Source organism: Gymnogyps californianus, chromosome 29 (genome assembly GCF_018139145.2).
Source record: "Gymnogyps californianus isolate 813 chromosome 29, ASM1813914v2, whole genome shotgun sequence".
NCBI classification, from domain to species: Eukaryota; Metazoa; Chordata; class Aves; order Accipitriformes; family Cathartidae; genus Gymnogyps; species Gymnogyps californianus.
The window spans coordinates 1,981,758-2,001,974 of record NC_059499.1 but is presented as its reverse complement, the minus strand read 5'-3'; the positions used below and the strand labels follow the sequence as shown (position 1 = coordinate 2,001,974).

The window sequence follows — 20,217 nt, the reverse complement described above, 5'->3', positions numbered from 1 at the left end:
CCCCCCGGCGTCGCGCCGGGCCACGTGCAGGCCGGTACCGAGCGCCACGTGGGCCGGGCGCCGGGCGGCTACGGCGGCCGCTTTGGGCCCAAATTCCCCCGCGAGCGGCGCGGGGGGGTGGGGGGGGTGGTTTTTGCCCGCCGACACCGCGCGCGGCCGGCAGTACCCGGATGTCCAGGCTCGGGGACCCATTAAAGGCGCCCCGCGGGGAAGCTCGGTGGCTTTCCATTGGCGGAACCGCGCGCCAGTCTTCGCGTCCGCCCGCCAGTAAAGAGCGGGAGGCGGGCCCGGCGAAGAAGCCGGCGGATTCGATTGGCGAGACTCCGCGTCCGTCGTCGCGCCGCGCCAATGGGCGTCGCGTCTGGGGTCGGGAGGCGGGGCGAGAGCGGCTGAGCCGCTGCCCAATCAGCGGCATTGTTTGTGGTGGTGCCGGCTGCGCTCCGCGGCGGCTGGTGGCTGCAGCGCCGCGTCTGCTCCGCCCGCCCGGCCCGGCCCGGCCCCGGCTCGGCCCCAGGGCACCCACCGGCGCCCCCGGCCCCCAGGGCGGCGTCCCCCGAGCCAGGTGAGGGCTGCGGGGGCGGTGGGGGGGGGGGGCACCGGGCCCGGCGGGGGTGGGGGTGCCGGGGGGGGGGGGGGCAGGGCCCGGGGGTGTGTGTGGGGGGCCGAGCCCGGGGGCTGGGGGAGGGGTGGTGTCTGTATTTGGGGGGCAGTGCCGCTGGGCTTGGGGGGGGCTCTGTTGGCAGGAGGCAGAGCCCGGGGGTTTTGGGGGGGGGGGGGCAGAGCGTAGGGGTTTGGGAGGGCAGGGGGTGGGGGGGTTGTGCCTTTGGGGGGGGGTAGAGGCAGAGATTGGGGGGGGGGAGTCAGAGGCGAGGGGTTTTGTTGGGGGCAGAGCAGAGGGGGTTGGGGGGGGGGGGGCAGAGCCCTGGGCTTCTGGGGCTGGCGCTAGCCCGGTGCAGAGCTCAGGGGGGGTTCAGGGGCTCGGGGGGGGGGGGGATATGGAGCCCAGGGTTTGGGGGGGCAGAGCCCAGGGGGTTTGGGGGGGGTGGCAGGGGCTGGCTCAGCCCTCGGGAATGGGCGAGGAGGGCTGGGGGTGGGATACCCCTGGTAAAAACGGGGTGTTGGCTCTTCCTCCGGGGCTGGGGGGGCCGGTCCCTGCCCGGCTGGGGACCGTCTGGGCCGGGGCGGGGCTGTCTGGGCCGGGGGCGGTGGGGAAGCGGGGTGCGGGCGCTGCCTGGCTCCGGGCCTGGTGTGCGTGGGGGGTCCCCGGGGCAAGGGGGAGCGGGGAGGGGGGCGGCCGCCGCCTCCCTCCAACCAGAGGCGACGGAACGGGGCGGGAGCAGCCGTTTCTCCGCGCACCTGGAGGGTTTGAGGGGAGCGGGGGTCGTCCCCCCCCCCCCCCCCCCCATCGTCTCCCGGTGGATTTGGGGTTGGGGCTGGGTACCGTCGCTTCGTGGGGAGCGCTGGCGAGCGACGCTGCGATGGAGCAACCCTCCATGATGGGGGGGGGGGGGGCTGGCACCCAGAGGGGACACCCCCTTTGTTCCCCTCCTCTTCTGCCAGGTTTTGGGAGCGATTCCCGTTTCCTTCTGCGATTCCCATTTCCTTCTGCGTTGCCATCGCGGCGTTTCCCTGATCCCTCGTTAGGGAGGCGATGGGAACGGGTGATTGACTGTCCCTGCCTCGCTCTGCCGCCGGTTGGGAAACCAGGTTTTGTGCCCTGCAGGATTCTGCCTCCTTTCTTTGCTCCCACCCCCCCCGCTTCCCGATGCTGCTTCCCCACGTCAAAACCAGGAGGGGGGGGGCAGCCAGGAAAACTTTCACATCTCTGCTTTAACGCGGAGCAAGAGAGTCCAGCAACTGCCCCTTCCTTCCATGTGGGCAGCGCAGGCAGCCCTGCCCGCAGCCCTGCCCGCACCCCTTCCCCTTTCGCTGTGGGGATCGGGGCGGGGAGGGGGGGGGATGAAAACACCGCTTCTGGGGAGGCACAGGCCCTTCCTCGCTCGGCCTTTGGGGAGCTGGGCAGCACGGTTCCTCTCCCCCTTGCTCAATTTCCCGAAATAAAAGTGTTCGAGGGGTTTAAAGACGCTCTGCCTTCCCCTCTGCGCCTAGAAAGAAGGGTCTCTTTGATGGCGGGGGGTGCTTTGCCAGGAAGAGAGGAGGAGGAGGAGGAGGTGGTTTGGGCAAGCGGAGGGTAGCTGAAAGCAAGGAGGAAGAGCGACAGCATATGGATGCGATCGTATCGATTCGCTTTAGCTGCCTTGCCTTCCTCGCCTTCTGTTTGCTGAAATCACCCCCCGAAAAGGGATTTTTTTAAAATTTTTTTTTATTTTTTTTTTTTTTTTCCTGAGCCTGCCTCGGCTGCTGACAGGCTGGAGGAGGAGGAAGGGGGGGGGGGTACGAGCCCGTGGGGAACGGCGTCCTTCTGGAAGAAGGTGTGGGAGGTTTTGACTCTTATTTCTCGGTGTTCTTCGGTGGGGGTTGGGGAAGGATTGCAACAACAAGCGGTTCAAGAGGACGGTGGTTTTTAAGGATTGTGCGTGGTTGGCTACCGGCAGAGGATCGCATGGCTTCTCACCGGGGAGCCGAGGGCCGGCTGCGTTTGAGCTGTCTAGGTGTGCAGGGAGAGCCCCCCACCCCTTGAAATGCTGGTGCTCTGCTCTGGCACATCACTGGCTTTTTAAATGGCCCGTGATGCTCCTGTCACCGAGGGCAAACACGATTTCAGCTCACGTGGGCGCCGGGGGAAGCTCGGTGCAGCCGTCGAGCCGGGCTGCCGCTGGGGCCCGGCACCCTCGGGGTGAAACGCCGCCTTCACCGCGTTCGCACCTTATCCGTAACGGGGTTCGTGTCCCCTCGGTCGGGTGTCTGTAGGGATCCCCCTGCCTCGCCGTGATTTGGGAGCGTGCCTGGAATTTGTTGCATTCCTGGTTCTCCTGGGCGCATCGGAGCTGCTGATCGCCCGGCGGTGGGAAAACGGCCAAAAAGACCCGTCTCGGGGCCGGCGACCTGGTTTCCGAGCCGTTAAGATCTTCGGCGCGAGGTGCAACCTTCGCTTTGGCGCTTTTCCTGATCACGAGGCTGCGTGAAACCGAATGTGACGTGCAGCTGACAGGGAGCATCCATCTTTGCAGCGCTGCGGTTTGCCCGTGCCGAGAGCGGCCTGGCTTCCTCTTCCGACGGCTAACGGGCTCCCGCCGGTCGTGGCACCCGGCTCCGCTCGGAGCATCCCGGTCCCTGCTGTTTTCCTGCCCGCTCTGGTGCAGCGGCAGGGCTGGGGGGGGGGGGGGTGTGTGGATCGCTGCCTCCTTTCAAATGTTTCTGGGAGGGGAGAGCAGAAATATCTACTTGGCAGAGTTAATTAAACTTAAGATGCTCTTGAAAGTGTCTTTTCTGCCAATGTTTTCTTCCGAGGGAGCAGCGCGGGGCTCGTGATCAACCACTTGCAAGATGCAGGGGGGTTTAAATGAGAGGAGCTTCCCGGATTCATTCACTGAGCTGCTTTCATCGCTCGCTAGTCCCTTCGGCATTTAAGGAAAAACAATCACTGAAGCTTTTTTTTTTTTTAAAAATTATTTCCCTGTTAGTTGATCTAATTCTCTGCGCTTTGTTCTTCCCTGCCCAACGACAAACCGCTCACCGGACCCTGGTCTTGCCGGGGCAGGTAGGGTGCTGCGGCCCCTTCCCATGGGATAACTCACCCGTTTTTGGGAGCCAGCTGGGGGGGGAAGCCTTTGTCTGGAGAGCGGCCCCGCTCATCCCGGCTCAGAAGGAGTCCCGTTGCATTGCTCGGTCATAAGAATCGCTGATTTTTTAAAACATTTTGACAATAACAAGAACTAGGGATGGGGAGGGGGAATTCCCTGTTTTTTTACAACCTGATGGATTACCCCACGGAGAGCGACTTTTATTTTTTAAAGGGGCATTTGGTTCGGGTGATGTTTAAAGCTGCTGGTGCGCGAGCGCTGAACGCACGGCTCTGCATCGTGTTTGTGCCGAGGCACACAGCAAAATGTTTCTGTTTAAAAAAAAAAAAACAAACAAAAAAACCAAAACAACCCCCCCCCCAAACCAGAGATTGGCCATAAATCTAATCCCCGTGTAAAGCTATCCACCTCGCGCGCAGAAATTCAGCCTATCAGGCCGTGCCACATGCCGCTGCAGTTTTATAGCGTTGGATCGACTGCTGGAAGATGGAGAAGAAACTTACTTTTACGCGGAGCTGTCGTGCTGAGACCTCGCCGGCGCTTCTGCGCGGGCAGGTCGAGCGCGGACGCGGTTTGGGGATCCATTCGCTTCCGTAGCTCCTCGGTGCCGCGAGCGATCCCTCCGTGGAAAGCCGTGTTTTTGGGTTTTGCCCAGAGACTCGTGGATTTCTGCTCCTTAATCTCGAGGGGGTTCGGAGGAGCCCGGTTACAGATGGCTGGGGTTTCATTTGCTGTGACTTTTTTTGTTGCATGTAGGTTATCTTGCAGTTTTTTTTTTTAAACACGTGGGATGATATATCGCTGTTCCATGACTTAGTTTGCAGCATCTTGGGGCAATGCACCAAGTGACGGAGCCTGGGAAGTGAGATGTTGCGATGAGCCTGTGTTTCTCTCCTTCACTGTTATGGATAGGCTTCAAGTCATTTCTCTTGATCCGTTTCAGTATTTCAGGTAATTTGGCTGTTTAAAAAAAAAAAAAAAGCACAAATATCCTCCGCCTCGGCTGCGCTTTCTTCAGGAGGTTTCCCTGGAAGCGGTGGAAAAGCGAGGAGCTGTGCTCGCACGCATCCCAGTGGACCGTCTGCCTGGGGAAGGCTCGTTTTGCCGTGGCACGTACTTGCTGTGCGAGGTGGAGTTGAAATCCTTATCTGGGTCATTTGAAAAAGAGATTTTTTTAAATTATTTTTTTTCCCTTAAAGAGCATTACTCTGAAATTGGGACTTTGACGAATACGTCAACGTGCCCGGTGTGACGGTCGGGATCTTGCTTTCGGGCGCTCGGACAGCCCAGCTTGCCCGCGCTCTCACGGTGCGGTTGGGGTGGATGGCAAAACTTCGTGGCCGGAGGGATGCCGGTGGCCCGTGGATGTGCGCTGCTTCTTGTTTTCCTGCTTTTTTGTTTTTTGTTAAAGCTGGAAATGAATGGACTTAAAGTTCAGCTAACCATAAAGTGGAGCTACGTACCTGGTGGCTGTCCTGGTGCTTTCCAGCTGCCTATGGAGCAGCTGAGGCTGTTGGTGGCTTTCCCCCTTCCCTGAGCATCGCCAGCCGAGCACAGCGTCCCAAGCTTTCCTGCTTTTTCCCAGACCTCCAGCTAAACTGGAAACCGGCCTTCCGACACCGCTGGGTTCATACGCCAAACCTGATTTGGAGGAAATTATATCACAGGTTAATTGGGCAGAGGATGGAAGCCGTCCCGGCGTCGTGGTGGTGCCTGGGTCCAGCGATGGACTCAGTGGGGCTACAGAGAGAAGCCGCCTCGGGCTGGGGAGCGGAGCTGGGACCCGGGGACCCCCAGGCGCGGGGGGGTTCCTTTGGGCATCGCAGGTCCTGGCCTTGAGCTGGGCAGCTTTTGCATCTCGCACGTATTTCCTTGGAGGGGTTCCTTGCCCTTTGCTCTCTCCCCTTCAGATGCCCAAAATCTTAATTTTTTTTTTTTTTAATGGAATCAAGGAAAACTGAAGTAGTTTCAGGGTTTTTTTTTTTTTTGTTGGTTTTCCCCAGTGTGACCCACGTAACTGGGGCGATGAGCTCTGTATAATGAATACAAGAGCGAGGTTCTCCCTCCGTTTGTTTTAACAACTCGAGGTGCTACTTCTAACAAAACAAAGCCGTGTTTTCAAGTAGAGCCCTGGCCCGTTTGCTGATAATGCTGCCCTAAGGTACAGGGCCTGCCTTGTTGTGACTAATCGGTTCCCTCCTGTCGCCTTACGGTCTTGTCTTCTGCAAAAGCAGAGTGGGCGATTACCCCGGGTCGGATGTTTTTAGGTTTGTCAAGCGCCTCGTTGCATGCACAGACCTCGGAAAACTCGTCCCCATCCGTGGGAAGTGGGTCGGGGAACAGGCTACAGTGCTGGGATTTATTCTTTCTTTTTTTTATTCTCCCATGATTTTCATATAAATGTGGCATATCGCTTCTAATTGCTCGCTCTCAGCCCTCGCAACGACGGGATTATTGAAGATGTATTGAGGAAAAGGGGATAACGCTAAACTTCGGATCGCAATTAGTTTTGCAACTCTGCCCCTTGGACGCGGAATAGTATCCGGTTATTTGTGATAACGGTATCCAGAATATGCCTGAAATCCTTCTGAAGACCAGCACCAGCGTTTGGAATTTGGAGGGTGTGAGGAGAGGCGCTTCCAAGCCTCCTCTCTAAAATTAGACCGAAGACCGGCGCGGAGGAGTCTGTAAAGAGCCTCGGGGCCTTTTTTTCCGTGGAGCCTCGACGTGACCGTTGCACATCGGTCCTGCGAAGCCGCATCCATTTTGTTTCATCCCTAATCAAAGTCTTTTGGCTTCGCGGCGGCAGCCGGTATTTCCAGGTAGGTGGTGCCAACTCCGGTGGAGCCGTGCACGTGCCGGGATGGCTTAACAGGCCTTCGCTGGATGGAGGGTGCTACTGCTCTGGTTTGAGTGCGTATTTTGGGGCCGAACCCTGAAATTGTCCGATTTCAGAGTCCCGATGGTAGATTAGAGGCAGCCCTCGCTTACAAGCCCTGCCTGGTTCCTCGAGGTTGGAGGAGCATCCTGCCGGATGATCGAAAGAGCTGGAAGAGGGGAGAGAGGGGCATTAAAAGACCGTTAAGGTGGTGACGGAAAGCAAAAGCCAGAGGAAATTCTCAGTTTGGGCTGAAATGAGCTGTGTCGCCTCCATTCCTGTGGCGCAACGGGGAGCGGGGAGGAAGGAGGAAAGGTGTCCTGTTGTGTTCGGAGGTGCTGGAGGATCTGCCCCGAGCCACGCGTTTCCTCCCGTTTATTGGTTTTCGTCGCAGCGGTTGACGTTCTCGTAGCAGTTCTTTTCCTGCGTAAATTTTTCATGCCTGGTCTTTTAAAGGCGAACCTCGCTGCTGTTGAATATGCAAACGCGCGGTGCCGTCGGTGGGGCGGCTGGTGCATGCGCTCTCCCAGCGTGCTGGCTGCCGGAGCCGTGCGCTGATGTCTTTCGGGCGCCTGCGTCAAAATAGCAGCTCGGTATGGCTGCGCGGGGGCCAGGCGTGTGCTCATAATAAAATAACTTGTGGCCGTGTGCCCTTCGGTTCAATGGAAGAGTTAAAAATGCCTTAAAACACCCGGTTTTGGATCCTGTAGGGGCGGTGGTAGCCGTGCTCCTGCTCCGCACCCCGGTGCTGCTGGACTTGGGCTTCTGGGGCAAGTTGTAGTGACCATAAGCTCAAACCGCCTGAAGCCAGTAAGCGTATTTTTCCAGAGTATCCTGGATTTAGGCCTTGTTTTCATTAAATCTTAGAAAACGAATGCAAGAATCCTGTTTCTTTGGGATTAAACCTAACCAAAACCCATCTGTCATCTTGGGAAAAGGATGCCGCTGCTTACTGCCTGTTTCCCATCTCCTGGACCTGCGGCTTTGGGTTATGCCCTGTCCGTACCTGGGAGCAGAGCAGCTGTGTGCTTTGATACATGAAGCCAAAACGTTTAAATGCTTATCTTTCATTCCAGTTAATGCTCTGGTTCGGTATGGGGAGCTAGAAACGGAATCTTTAACACCAAACCTGCATGAAGATCAATATTTGCAGGGAATAGCAACCTTTCTGCATGCGGCGTCTCGAAGCGTTGCCTTTCTCCATCCAGATCTTCCCGGGCCTTGATATTGCGGTCTCGGATGGCCAGGGTTCCCCTGGGGAGCAGACGGGTGCATCCCTCCTCTTCCCAAGGCAGAGGGGTCCCAAGAAGCAAGCTACGGAAACGGGATTTCGGAGGAAAGAGGCCGGACCTCTCCCTGCTGTCTTGGTGAGCTCATGTGTTGGGATCAGGCTTTTTATCCCTCTTCCGCTGAGCTCGAATACCTTTTGGCCACGTCCCTATGAGCAAGAAAACACATGGAAGTGTGTTTCTTCAAGCTCCCAGCAAGGAAGGAGGATGTGTCCTCTTGAAATGCCTCTCGTCGGAGACTAAATCTAGCTCTTTTCCCCCAAACTGTTTGCCCTGGCGAGGTGCTTTGGGGTGTAAGTCAGCTCCGGCTCTCCGGTCTCCTCCGGTCCGTGCAAGAAGCTTTCTCATCGACATCCCGGCACAAAGACTTGCGAAGCAAACGTGCGAGATCTTGCTCTGTGCCCTGGTATCGCGTCCTCCCTTTGAGGAGCAGGGGAGACGTGAAGGGAGATGGATAACCTGAAATCCTCCTGCTGACGAGGTTTTTGCTGCTCACAATTTCTGGGTTTAACATTGTGCTTGTCTTTTTTTTTTTCTTTTTTCTTTTTTTCTTTTTTTTTTTCCCCTCCGACTGCCTAACACAGTTTGTAGGAGAAGAAAGATAATTCACTTTAATGAATTATAAAACTTGTTTCACTGCAGTGGGTCTTCATTTTTCCTTTTGTCTGCAGCAGAGTCGCTGTTTGAGTAGAATAAAATTAACTTAGTCCCTGAAAAGACAAAAGAGCTGAAACTCCTCGCTGCTGAGAGGAGCTGAGGGAGGGAGGGGGCAGGACATTATCTCAAAGGCCCCATATGCTTTGCCAATCATAATGTTTTGGGTTTTTTTTTTTTGTAATCTGGAGTTTTAAATTTAAACACTTTGCCATTTAAAAATGGTTCTTTTATATATATGTATTTTTGTTTTCCCAGTCAGTTGCTGAGAGCTATACGCATGTATCCAGAAACAAACTGCGTAAAGTTAATGAAACTCTGCAGCATCTTTACACGCAGCCGCAGGTGTAGTCTCTCTGTCCGCACTCCGGCAACTACCCGTGTTTAGTGAGGGACTGAGATACTGAACGGAAAACCTACTCGTCCTTTGTGCTGTGTGACTTGCTACGTAATTGTAGGGAATTTTAAGATTTATGCTGTGAAGTATTTGTTAAAGTTGGGTCGCTGTCTTGATTAGGTGGCCGAGTGAAGGTCTGCACCAGGGCTTGGACTGGGGAGTAGCTGGAAATCTGGGCATCAGCTGAGCGGCTCCCAGTTTGCTCCCAGTTTAAAACCACCTTTTAGGTGGTGGTTTGTAGCGATTACCCAGAGCGGGCGACTGATGTGCGGGGTGTAGCCCGCGCAGGTGGAGAACGCAGCTCCCGTGTCTGGAACGAAGCTGTCCGCTCCTCAAACGCGGCTATTAACGCTCCGCGCAGTCTGGCTTACCTTTGTCGCCAGCCAAGAGATGATGCTTTTTAGATTTTTTGTTTTTATAAGGGAATTCTGAGTGAGAGGAAATCAATCAGACAGATGCAGACTTTCAGAGAGTTTCAAAATGGTTGCTTGGTAATAGTCCCTTGTTGTTGAGTAAGTCCAAACCTAATGCTATGAATCACTCCTTAACTTGCTTCTTATTAAAGTCCCTGATTCTAATTTAATCTTGGAGACCTGACAGTTTTAAATACCTACTAGTGCAGCGTGAGTCCGATTTGGCATTTCAATAGCTTATTGTTTTAATCCCTGCAACAATTTCAACAAACCAGCGGCCACGTGGAGGAAAGCGGCGCTTCGGTGTCTGTGGTTGGAGTCTCCGCTCTCGATTCGGAGGCACCGGTTTAACGGAACGCTGCGTGTTCAGTAGCCCTGGAAGAACACACGTGTCCGCTGAAATAGGGGAAAGGTGCTAATAGACTTGTTTTTAAAGGAATGGCTTCAACGGAAGATCAGATCCTGAATTTCTTTAGCAAAACCGTTTTAAAATAACCTCCCTTCTGGGCTCAGCTGTATTTAGTCGGTGTGTTTCACTGAGATTTGGATAAATGGAAGGAATGACGGGTCGCGAAGCTTGCTCCAAGCCACCAAGGATGTCTTAATAAATTGCTGGGCACCATATGGCAGTTTCAGGTGTTTCATGGGTTCAGTGTGCCGGCGAGCCCATTTTCTCGATGGCTTGCGAATGGGATTTGGTTGGACCACCAGCAGCCCCCGGACTCCTTGCTTTCTCTTCCCTGTATGGACTTTGTTGTTGTTTTGCTCTCACACTGGCATTTTTATGCTGATCGTGCTTGCTTTACTCTCATTTAGTCTGCTGCTCCGAAATACGTGGACCCAAAGTGCCGCTCGCTAGTTTTACATTTCAGGGCTGAAAACAACTGGACTGGGAAGCCGGCAGCTGCTGGACATGGTTAGCTTCCCACGCTTTGTGGTGAGGATAGAAATAGGACTGCCGTCCATTCGCTTTCCGGTGGGATAGCGCTGTGATGAAAATACCGCGTTGCAGCTAGTCGGTGGTGTCATGGATAGTGACCGGTCTGTTAAAATTGCCATTAAAAGTGAGTGAGGGGAGCTAACCTCGGCGCTGTACTGCAAAATTCGAAGGAGATCAGTCAAAGGACAGATCTGAGCCTTGGTTGTGTTGCATTTTAGAGAGAATTGATCACTTCAGAGGGGTTAACCCCAGACCTGGACTGGACTTAGGTAGCGGGGTTATGCCGGTTGGGACTAGCCCATAGAAAATGAAATAACTGTGAATTATGCTGAGGCAGTCCTGGCGGTCTTTTCCTGGTGAACGTTGTTCTGCTTCGTATGAGTTTGCTGGTGAAACCTTGTTAACCAGTTCCTTTGCCTTGAGATTAGCAGGCTTTGAAGTCGTATTGAATGGCAAATTAAAAATAAAAAAAAAAAATCATTCCTTCCCTCATGTAATTGTCTTCCAGTTTTACCAAAATATTTTTCAAAGTACTTGTTGTTAGTCTGAAGCTGCATTGTGATGATGACAATCATCTGCTTGCTATTAGCTAATGAGAAGGAAGGAAAGAAAGTCCAAAAAACATGAAGAGGAGGTGATTTGCTCCAGGAACCCTCTGCTTTGGAGGAGAAGAGGCAGCTTGGATGACGGATGTATAACCGAAGGACAGCGCAGGTGGGGAATAAGCAACGAGGGAAGAGATGAGTCCTAGGGAAACCCACCCTATTCCCATCGCTCGCTCTGCTGCGGAAAGCTGTCCCATTTGGGTCCTGCGATGTTGGAGACTCCGGCGCTCCCCGGCACAATGAAGAGCAGTCACAGTTCACGGGACTGGGTTTTTGGGGTTTTTTTCTCCCCCTCAGAAAAATGATTAGGAGAGATTTATCGTTCTTAGATGTGTTGATTTGAAATACCAGCAGCACGGAAGCAAGTCTATCCTGACCTGTGTTTTTAGTCCTTCCGTTCCTCGTGGAGTCTCGCCTGGAGATTCGGCACGGGATTTAGGCAACACTGAGGAGCGATGCTGCCGGTGTCCCCGTCCTTTAGCGCTGCAGGGATGTTATTGCTTTGAATTGCTGACTTTATTACTATTCTTATATTTACACCATCAACAACTGTCTGCCGTTGGATGTTTAGTTCTGGTTGAATTTAAAATTCAGTAGAAATGTTGTAATTAAATCTTTTTCTCCTCCCCGGTGACTATCGTGACGTTTACCGCTCTTCGGACTGTGGGCTTTCATCTTGTCATAACTTCATATAACGGGTTTGTATATGAAATTAGCCTTCCTGCCATCTTCACACCGGGCGTTGGGAGCCTTCTGGGCTCAACCTCGTTACCAGCCTGTACCTTCAAACCCACCCTCTGCTCTTCATCTCTTACACCCTTCTGTGCGGTTAAATGCGGTGGATTCATTGCTTGTCCCCGGTGTCGGGAGCATTACCCAATTTTGTTGCTTATTTTGGGGTTGTGGCACCGTCGTCGTTTCCTGGACCGATGTGCGGTGGTCAGATCATGGGCTAGATCCACCCTGCCGTTGCTTGGGTACCACGCTACGTTAGTCCTTTAACGAGTGACTTTATAATTTAAACTTTCCAAATATTTCGTCCCAAAAAATTAACTCCAGGCGATCGCATCCTACTTTTCTGGTCGGCCGCCTCTTTCTTACCTTCCTGATTAATTACCTGGGAAAGCTTGAAGGTTTGCCGCCCTAGAGACCCTTGCCACCCGTCCTTTGTGTATTATATATAAGAATCGCTGTAAAAGTGTAAATGAAGAGAAGATGGGGACTTCTGGGCTAATCACCCAGCAGAGCCGACGGGAATGGGGAGAGATTTCTCAGCGATGGATCACCTGCAGATAATGAATTGGGTTCGGGAAACAGAGCCGCATAAAAGCAGCTATTGTTAGCACTTTTGCAGACTTTGTCAAAGGCCTTTTCATACTGGAAATAGAAGCACCCAGAGGATGGGTCCTTATGAAAGGACCCTAAAATTCAATTAAATGAACAGTCCAGTGATGTTTTACCAGTACCTTTCCCCATCCTGGCCGTAAAGATCTTTCAGAAGCCTTGCAACAGCGGGATAAAGGACAGGGCAGGAGGAGAGATGCAAGGCATCTTCAACCACCCCTAATTTGTTGGAAACAGTTTAATCTCTGCTGAATCTTTGCACGCCTTAAAACAAGGATGAAAGGTCTGGAGGAAGATGGGGAGTATGGAAAAAGCGTGAAATGGTCCTAAAAAAATCAGAGAATGGAAACGACTGAGAACAGAGAAAAATACTGAAGAAACTTTTTGCCGCAGTGGGCTGATGTCAGTGAGGAGGTGAGATAAAGAAGTGTAGGATGGAGATTGCCCTAGAGGGAACCATTTGAGGTAGTGCAGTCTCCTCCTTGATACCAGTTGATGTTTCTCCATGACGTGGTGAAGAAATGACAAGCTGCAAGGCTGGGCAAAATCTCCCTGCGGTGCCCGGGGAGGTGAATACCAGTGAATACCAGTGTATGGGCTGGGGCTGCACTGAGCATCAGAAGTGGACTCAGCGTTGGGGAGCTGAATTTCAGCTGCGAAGACCCGAATGAGTGTTGAGGGACGGTCGGCAAAACCATCTCAATTCTGGGTTTTAAATGAAGGGAGGCTCAACTTTGTCTGTAATCGGACCCAAGCAGCGTTAACGTTAAAGGTAACGGCAGTCTGCGGAGGAAGAGGAAAACCGGTGCCGGGATGTTGGTGTGAGGGCTGCCTCCAGCCCCGGCTGGACTTGAGAAGCACTTCCCAGGTATCGCCATGTAGTTTTTTTTCCTGGGATTGAACAAATACTGTGAAAGATGAGTGTTTGCTCCCTGGGAGAAGCCACGCTTGCCCACCTCTGCGTGGAGGGGCCGTGCCCGCCAGCGATGACCACCAACGGCAGCCCGTTGGAGGCTGCGGGTTTCTTCACGCCGTATGGAAGAGAGGCTTCCCAATGTAATACCTTCTTTTCTGAAGACTTCTCAGCCGTAATGCGCTTGGGTTTTCTCTTAAAAAATACCAATTTCTTATCCTGCGCTTCTCTTCTCCCTTCTCCCGCGACCTGCCGCTCGGTCTGCATGTTTTCGGTGGACGCAGCCTGGAAATAAACCTTATTGGGGCCCAAACCACCACCTCATTAGTTTATAAATCTATGGTAACTACCATGTAATTAAAGCCTAATTAGTTATTTCCCCCTTTGTAAACGAAATTGTTCCATTTTATCTAATAAAAGCAAAGTCGGGTAGTACCAGTGCTTGGAGTGGCATTGAAACTCTGCCTAATTACCAGATTCTCTGCAGCCCATAGGTTGACTAAATACGTGCTAGTTACTGGGTATTATAGATTACATGGTTATTTGTGCACTGTGTAATAGCTTTATTTTTAGAAGATGATTTGATAATGCTTTCAGCGTGTAACACCAGTGAAACCTGCGTGCGCTATCTTGAAAAAGATGTAATTTGTAAGTCGGTCACTTCTGCTTGCTCCACAAATAAATTAAGTGTAGTACTAATACTAATTACATGCAGGGAGTCTCTCCAAATTGACGCTAGCGCTCTTGTTAACCTTTGATTAGCACCATTTTGTGATTTGCAACCCAAAATGGAAGGTTCCCATTTTGTCAGTTATTTCAGCTGCCCGGTCACACCAACCGTTTTCATCTGAACCGTTGAGATGCTGATTCCCGTTCTGTGTTTAGCAAAGCCAGGTTTGTGCTGGGTTTTGGGGTAATCTGTCCGTTCACCAGCTTTGGAAAATACTTGAACCGACTCGTTAACGGAGGGGGTTTAGGCCGGACCAGTCCTAATAAAGGATGTGGCGTGGGGAGCTGGGTGAGCCCTAGGTCTTTCCCTTTGGATAGGAACTTTAAATGGCAAAAAGTATTGGAGATACTTTGTGAAAAGGATACGGTCGTTCGAAAAATATCTGTTCCAAGCTTTTTAACCTATTTCTGGAGGTGTATCAGTAGACATTTGGGTAGGGTAAGCGTCGGTAGCCCAGCTTCGCTTCGCTTTCATGTTGGGCTCTTCGGCTCTCAGGTTCTCCGTTCTGGCTTGCAAAGACGGGGGATTATTGGTTTTATTTCTGCTTTCAGCATAAAGAAACCGAATTCGATAATTCCAGTTTCATAAAAAGCTGATGGGCTCAGCGGAGCTGGACTAAGCCGAATGGGAATCATTTCTGTCCTCGTTCCTTTCGGAGGAGCTGCTTGGTGTGGTGGACACTCAAAATGCATGTTAATTCCTTAACGAGGCCTCAAACTTGTCACCGTCATCCTCACTGCTGGTTCCTCCCGCTTTTCATCTTTACCCGCTTGCTTCCACCTCTAGACTTCGGGGCATCCTTTTCTTCGCCGTAGGGACCCGTGCCGGTGCTGCAGGGTGAGGAGCCGCGGGAATCGGTTGTCTTTGAAATTTGGGTAAAACAGCTCAGCCTGACGTTTGGTAGAGCCGCTCTGTGCTGCAGTCTGGTCTCAGGTGCCGCGGTGCCCCCACCGCCAGCCAAAATCCTGCCGGATCCTTCCTGTCCGGCGAAGGAGGGAAGATGAGATGCCAGATCCGCAGCCAGCGCATTCGAAACCATCCGGGTGTTTGAAACCAGGTGTCCGTGGCCGCTCCGGTCGGAGCTCCGGACCAGGCTCTGCTGTCCCAAGGGTGCGAAGATGCCCTCCTCCAGCGAGCAGGGATGCGGTCGCCCGTGCCGCCGGTCAACCCTCGCTGCCACGGTTGGCTTCGCCGGTATCCTTCGGCATCTTCGCTGGGACCGGCGTGCCGTGAGCCGGGCGCTGGAGAGGATGCTTTGCCACCTTACCCTACCTTGGGGTGCGGGTTTGGTTTTGACTGGGGGGGGGGTGGGGGTGGGCAGCGAAGCCCCGCGTGCGCCGGCTCGGCGTGCAGAGCGTCGAGGGACCCGACCGTCGTTTTATCGGGAGCGAAACAGTTAAAATACCATCAGAGGAAAGGAGCTCTCATGAATGAAGACAAAGTTTGGCGGGGGGCCAGGGGCTGCTGGCGGCGGGGGGGGAGGGAGGGGCGGCAGCCAACTGGCTCTCATACCACAACCCACTTTAAAAAAAAAAAAAAAAAAAAAAAAATTAAAAAAAAAAAAATTAAGAGATAATTCCATGTCCTGAGGTTACAAACCGGCTGCAACTGGTTTTTTTTATTTTTTTATTTTTTTTTCCTCCTCTTTTTCCCTGCCCCGCTAGGCATCATGGGTAAAAGTAAGCATCCCCCTTTTCTTTTGTTTAATATAACAGTACAGCGCATGATTGGCAGGGAAGTGCCCGTTTTGAGACAGGGTTTCTGCAGGTCCCTGGAGGGGGATGGCACGCGGGGCCGCCCATGCTCTTCCGAGAGGGCTCCTCGTAAAAAAAGCTTGGCTCTTCCTCGCCCTCCTCTCCCCCCTTCCCGCTCCGCCGTCCCCGCTCCCCGGCTCTCCTGTCCCCCCTTCTTTTCTCCCTAATTTTCTTGACAACTAGAGGAGGCAGCAGGAATATTGTACCTGTAAGTATTCTTTAGACTGTCCTTTTTTTATTTTTTAATTTTTTTTTTTTAACAGACAAAAGGCTCTTTATGGATTATCAGATCTGCTTTTTCTCTCTCTCTTTTTTATTTTTTTTTAACATGAGTTTGGCAGCTAAATGTAATGTCTTTACAGAATATTTTAAGGAGAAAACTAGCACTGTTGCTTGTATTTGCTGTTGGAGCGGTTCCCTTCCCCCTTCTCCCCCCCCCCCCCCCCCCCCCCCCCCCCAAAAAAAACCCACCTCTCTCCAGGCTCCTACCATCGCTATTCTGCTGGAATTACTAAATCCAGCCCTCCCCGCTCTACCGCTGCAAGGGAAGGCTGATTTCGGGTATTAAAAAAAAAAATAAATAAATAAGATTTTTTTTTTTTCCTTTTGTCTGTAGCGCTGATGGTTTGATGTAACAGCATCATCCCCCCCCCCCTTTTATTTTATTACTTTTTTTTTTTTCTCCCCTCTTTTCATGTCAGCCCGGCCCCGCTGTGCACGGAGGCCGCCAGCTGACGGGCGCGCGTGGCTCGCCGCCAGCGCGCAGGAGCGTGCGGCGCGCACAAAGGCAGGGCCCGCAGTCGAGGAAATCGCGGCGCATTATATAAGGAAGCCTGCGTCATCCCCGGCTTGCTCAGCCTGACGGATGGGGAGGAGAGGTGGAGGAGGATGGAGGCGAGCGCTCCCCTTTCCCCCTCTCCTTTAGTAGTAGTAGTATTATATTTTTTTATTTTTTTTTTTCTAACTGACCGGTTTGTCGAGGGTGGGGAGCGTTTTCCAGCTGGCAGGGCTGGCTTTCCCCAAAGCGTCCGATCACAGCCAAATTCCCCGTGAAGCAGGAGGAGTGTTTTTAGATTTTATTCCCCCTCACCCCACCCCATTGAGGGGCCAAAAGCAGCTTTTTTTTTTTCCTTTCCCCTCTCCCCATCTGCCACAACCTGAAAATGATTTTATGGGCTAAGGTGTAAGGTCCGGTGCGCTGGATGCAGCAGCCGTGATTACCTCCTACTCATAAATGAACTTTGCTGAAAATGGAAACTTAGGAGGGGAAGATAGGAGAGGGAAAGAAGCACTTTTTCTGCCCACCGTTAGGTTCGTACTGTGCAAAACTCGACCTGAGGCTGCAAAACCCGGGGCTGCTCCAAGCTGGACGGCGGTGATTCGGGGTCTTGGGGGGGCCCGGGTTGTGTTTCACGAGCCGTGCAATCCCCCCCCCCGCTGCAGCCACGGGCATTTTATCCGGCGAGACGGGGTCGATTTGGAAGTTGCAATGTGTCCGTACCGACCACGGTGCTCTTAGAATCATAGACAAATATTTTTTTTCCGTTCATTTATTAATTTGCTTTCTTGATGGGGCTCCGGTTTGTCGGGGAAAGGTGAAGGAAGTCGGGTGGGGAGCAGGGCTGTCGGAGGCGGGGGGACCGGTGTCTCCCATTGCTCGGAGCTGGGGATGGGAAGGGGAAACAGCAGAACTGTTTAACGAGTTTGCGCCGAAACGACTGTAAGAATTTACGGTCTGCTGCAACCGAGAGACAGCTCCCCGATCCTGTCGAAAACTAGCCTCACGGTTTGTCTTCTAAAATATTTTCTTTGTCTTATTTTTTTTAATTCCCCTCTCGTGCATCTGAATGGCAGGGAGAAGCCTTGCTTAACCCCCTGATTTATGAATGACTCTTCTTTTACACTCGGTGAATTTTTTTAAAGACTCTGTCAGCTATTTTCTCTTTGTTAAGGCTGTATTTAGGACTGTGTGTTTCTTTAAAGCCTCGTGCACGTTCTGCTCTCGATAAAATCTCTGCGATAGGCCCTACATATTTTCTTTCTTACCTGCACAAAAATTCCTCCACAGGGCTGTAGCGTAGTATTTCTCTTTGCGGCTCACACAATAATCCAAGCCCAGCGTAGTATTTCTTGACAACTTACAATCCGTAGCGTCAGGATTCAAAGAGCAGCACGTTTTTATTCGATAGTGGGTTGGGTTTTTTTTCCCCCTCTGCATCAGTGTTCTTGCAGATCTCTCTTCAGACTGCCGAGCCGTTAAGTCATAATTACCTTTTTAGGTTATTATCCTTTTTATAGTATTGTATGGAAATGCTCGTCTTGGGAGCCAGCCATTTTGTGTGTGCTGTGTTGAAATGCATTTTACGACGTAGATGTTGGTTTGTATTCAGCCTAGATGGAAGCGAAGACGTCGGAGCGGTGCATGTGCCGGGCTCTCGGCAGCCCCTAGACACACGATTTCATCCTACGGCGCCGGCGGGCTCTGGACGAGGAGCCAAACCGCGTGAAACCCGCCGTTTGCCTACGGGCTCGGCGTGTTTTTAAGCGTGCGAGGGCAATTGTGCGATTCAGGGGTGCAAAAGTGGCTTTTGAAGAGCGGGAGCAGAACACGTTCAGGTAAGTTGGACCTCGCCTCCTCAGCACACGTAAATGCCATTTCTGCTCCCCGAGCCCAGCAGAACAGGGCTTTAACCAGCTTTTATTCCACCGACGTAATAGTTTTTAATATATAAATTACGGCACGGCGCGGTTCCTGTTGTTTGGAGGGACCAAGATGGTGGCATTGCTGCTTGGAGCGCCTTCGCTCTAACCTGGCCGCGGCGCGTGGGGACGGACACGCCGGTTGGGCATTCGGTCCCTGCAAACGTTACGGATCACGTGGGGATGTTGGGATTTGGATGCTGGTGCAGGTGCCCGAGTTGCCGAGTCTCTTCTGTGCGACCCTGTGTGTTATAAATGCATTTGTTCTGGTAATCCAGCCTGTTCGCTTTTTTGAACTAACGCAGCCCCGACTGTTTCCGAATTGCGCGTGAAGGTGCCTACTTCCCCTCGGGTTTTATTTCGTGGGGCGGGTGGGGATGTACCCGCGTTGCTTCCAAAATCTCTTGTCCCAGTGGGGCTTATTCCTGCTGGGGCAAAATCTGGTGTGAAGTCTAGGCTGAAGCTGGAAGCAACACTGAGCCCGTGGATTTAGGCTGGGTCTGGCACTCAGGAGGTGGAAAGGCGACTCTGAGACCATTAGCTTCCCTCAGTGCTTAGGGTCTGCTTGGATGGCTTGGAAGAATAAAAGATACTTGGTTGGGATTTACTGGTGACTGGTGTTACTGGCCGTGTGTCGGTGGCTGAAGGATGGCGTCCTTCTAGTTGACGATGATGACTGAAAACTGTTCTTGCCCGCGTGGGATGTGGGAGATGCTCTGCCCTCCTGGACCCTGTCACGTAGTCCGTGCCGATGTTGGCGATGATTTCTGTACGTCTCTCCTTCCCTATCAGACCGGGAGAAAAAGCGTCCTTCTCGTCTGCTGGAGCGTCGTTAGGCTGTAGCGGTCCGTGCACGCGGATGGACTTAGGCTGCGCTTGGGAAGAGTAGAAATTAATCTTTCTAGAAAACAGCCCTTCTCAAAGGGTTTAGGATGCTTCTGGTCTCCTGAAGCTGCTGCAGACTCCCGTCCGTCTGCGTTCAGTTCTCGCTTCTCGGTGGATGGTGCTGGCGCTTGGGAGCACCGCTGCTCCCCACCCAAACTCTGCCGATAACCTTTGCAAAGGACTGTACGATCCCATTCCTCGTTTGAGCGTGACCAGCTTTCTTTTAATACAGCCCTCCTCCTTTCTCCATCGGGCTCTGGTTTAGCGACCTGCTTGTCACGGGGAGGATTTTCTCTCCTGTAGGCGCATCCATAAACGTGTGTGCAGGAGATATGCACGTGCACGCTACCCCTCCCGCAAAATTTTCAGCGTCTGCAGTGCCTGACCATCGCGTGGTCATGCTGTAATGTGGAACGGGGTCAGTACTACACCATCATGAACAGCCTGGCTACCCTGAGCGACTTCCTCACCACCGGCCTCATCCTCATTGCAAGCGTTGAGCATCCCAGCAGGCTTTATGGAGCTGCTGCGAGCTGGGGAGCGCTGCGAGCGCCCTGAATCAGGCAAGGGCTGAAAGATTTGCTTTCGGTGCTTCGTCCTCCAAGAAGGACCTGCCAGGCCGGCGCTGCCTCCTCCGCTGCTCCGGGCTGGCTGATGGCAGCCGGTGTTGCCCCAAAGCTGTGTCGCGTTAAGCAGCAGGTACAGGCAGGGTTATAAAGGTGATGTCTTACCTGGACGACGAAGAAACAAGAAGAGAAACAAACGTGTGATCTGCACACGGAGCACGTCCCTTTGCTCTGTGCACTGGTACCCGGAGGCGCTGCCCGGCCCGTGGTGCACGGCGTGTCCTCGCCCTTCTCCTCCGTGGAAGACGAGCGGCTTTGCAAGGAGCAGAGCAGGTGCCAGGTCTGGTTTGTCCTTTTATTTTCCTTTCATGCTTCCTCGGAGGCAGGAACCCAGGTAGCCTCCTCGGCTCTTCCAGGACTGTCAGCTGCCTCTGTGTGGTGGCTC

At 53.0% G+C, this 20,217-nt stretch overlaps 1 protein-coding gene across 1 annotated transcript in view; it reads left to right on the top strand.

Moving 5' to 3' along the window:
- Positions 1-492: 492 nt before the first annotated feature.
- The window catches only part of GATAD2B (GATA zinc finger domain containing 2B), a 42,291-nt gene continuing 22,566 nt past the window's right edge, over positions 493-20,217 (top strand). Inside the window, exon 1 of the mRNA XM_050912109.1 lies at positions 493-562. The gene's annotated coding sequence lies outside the window, so the exon portion shown is untranslated. The remainder of the gene's footprint in view (positions 563-20,217) is intronic.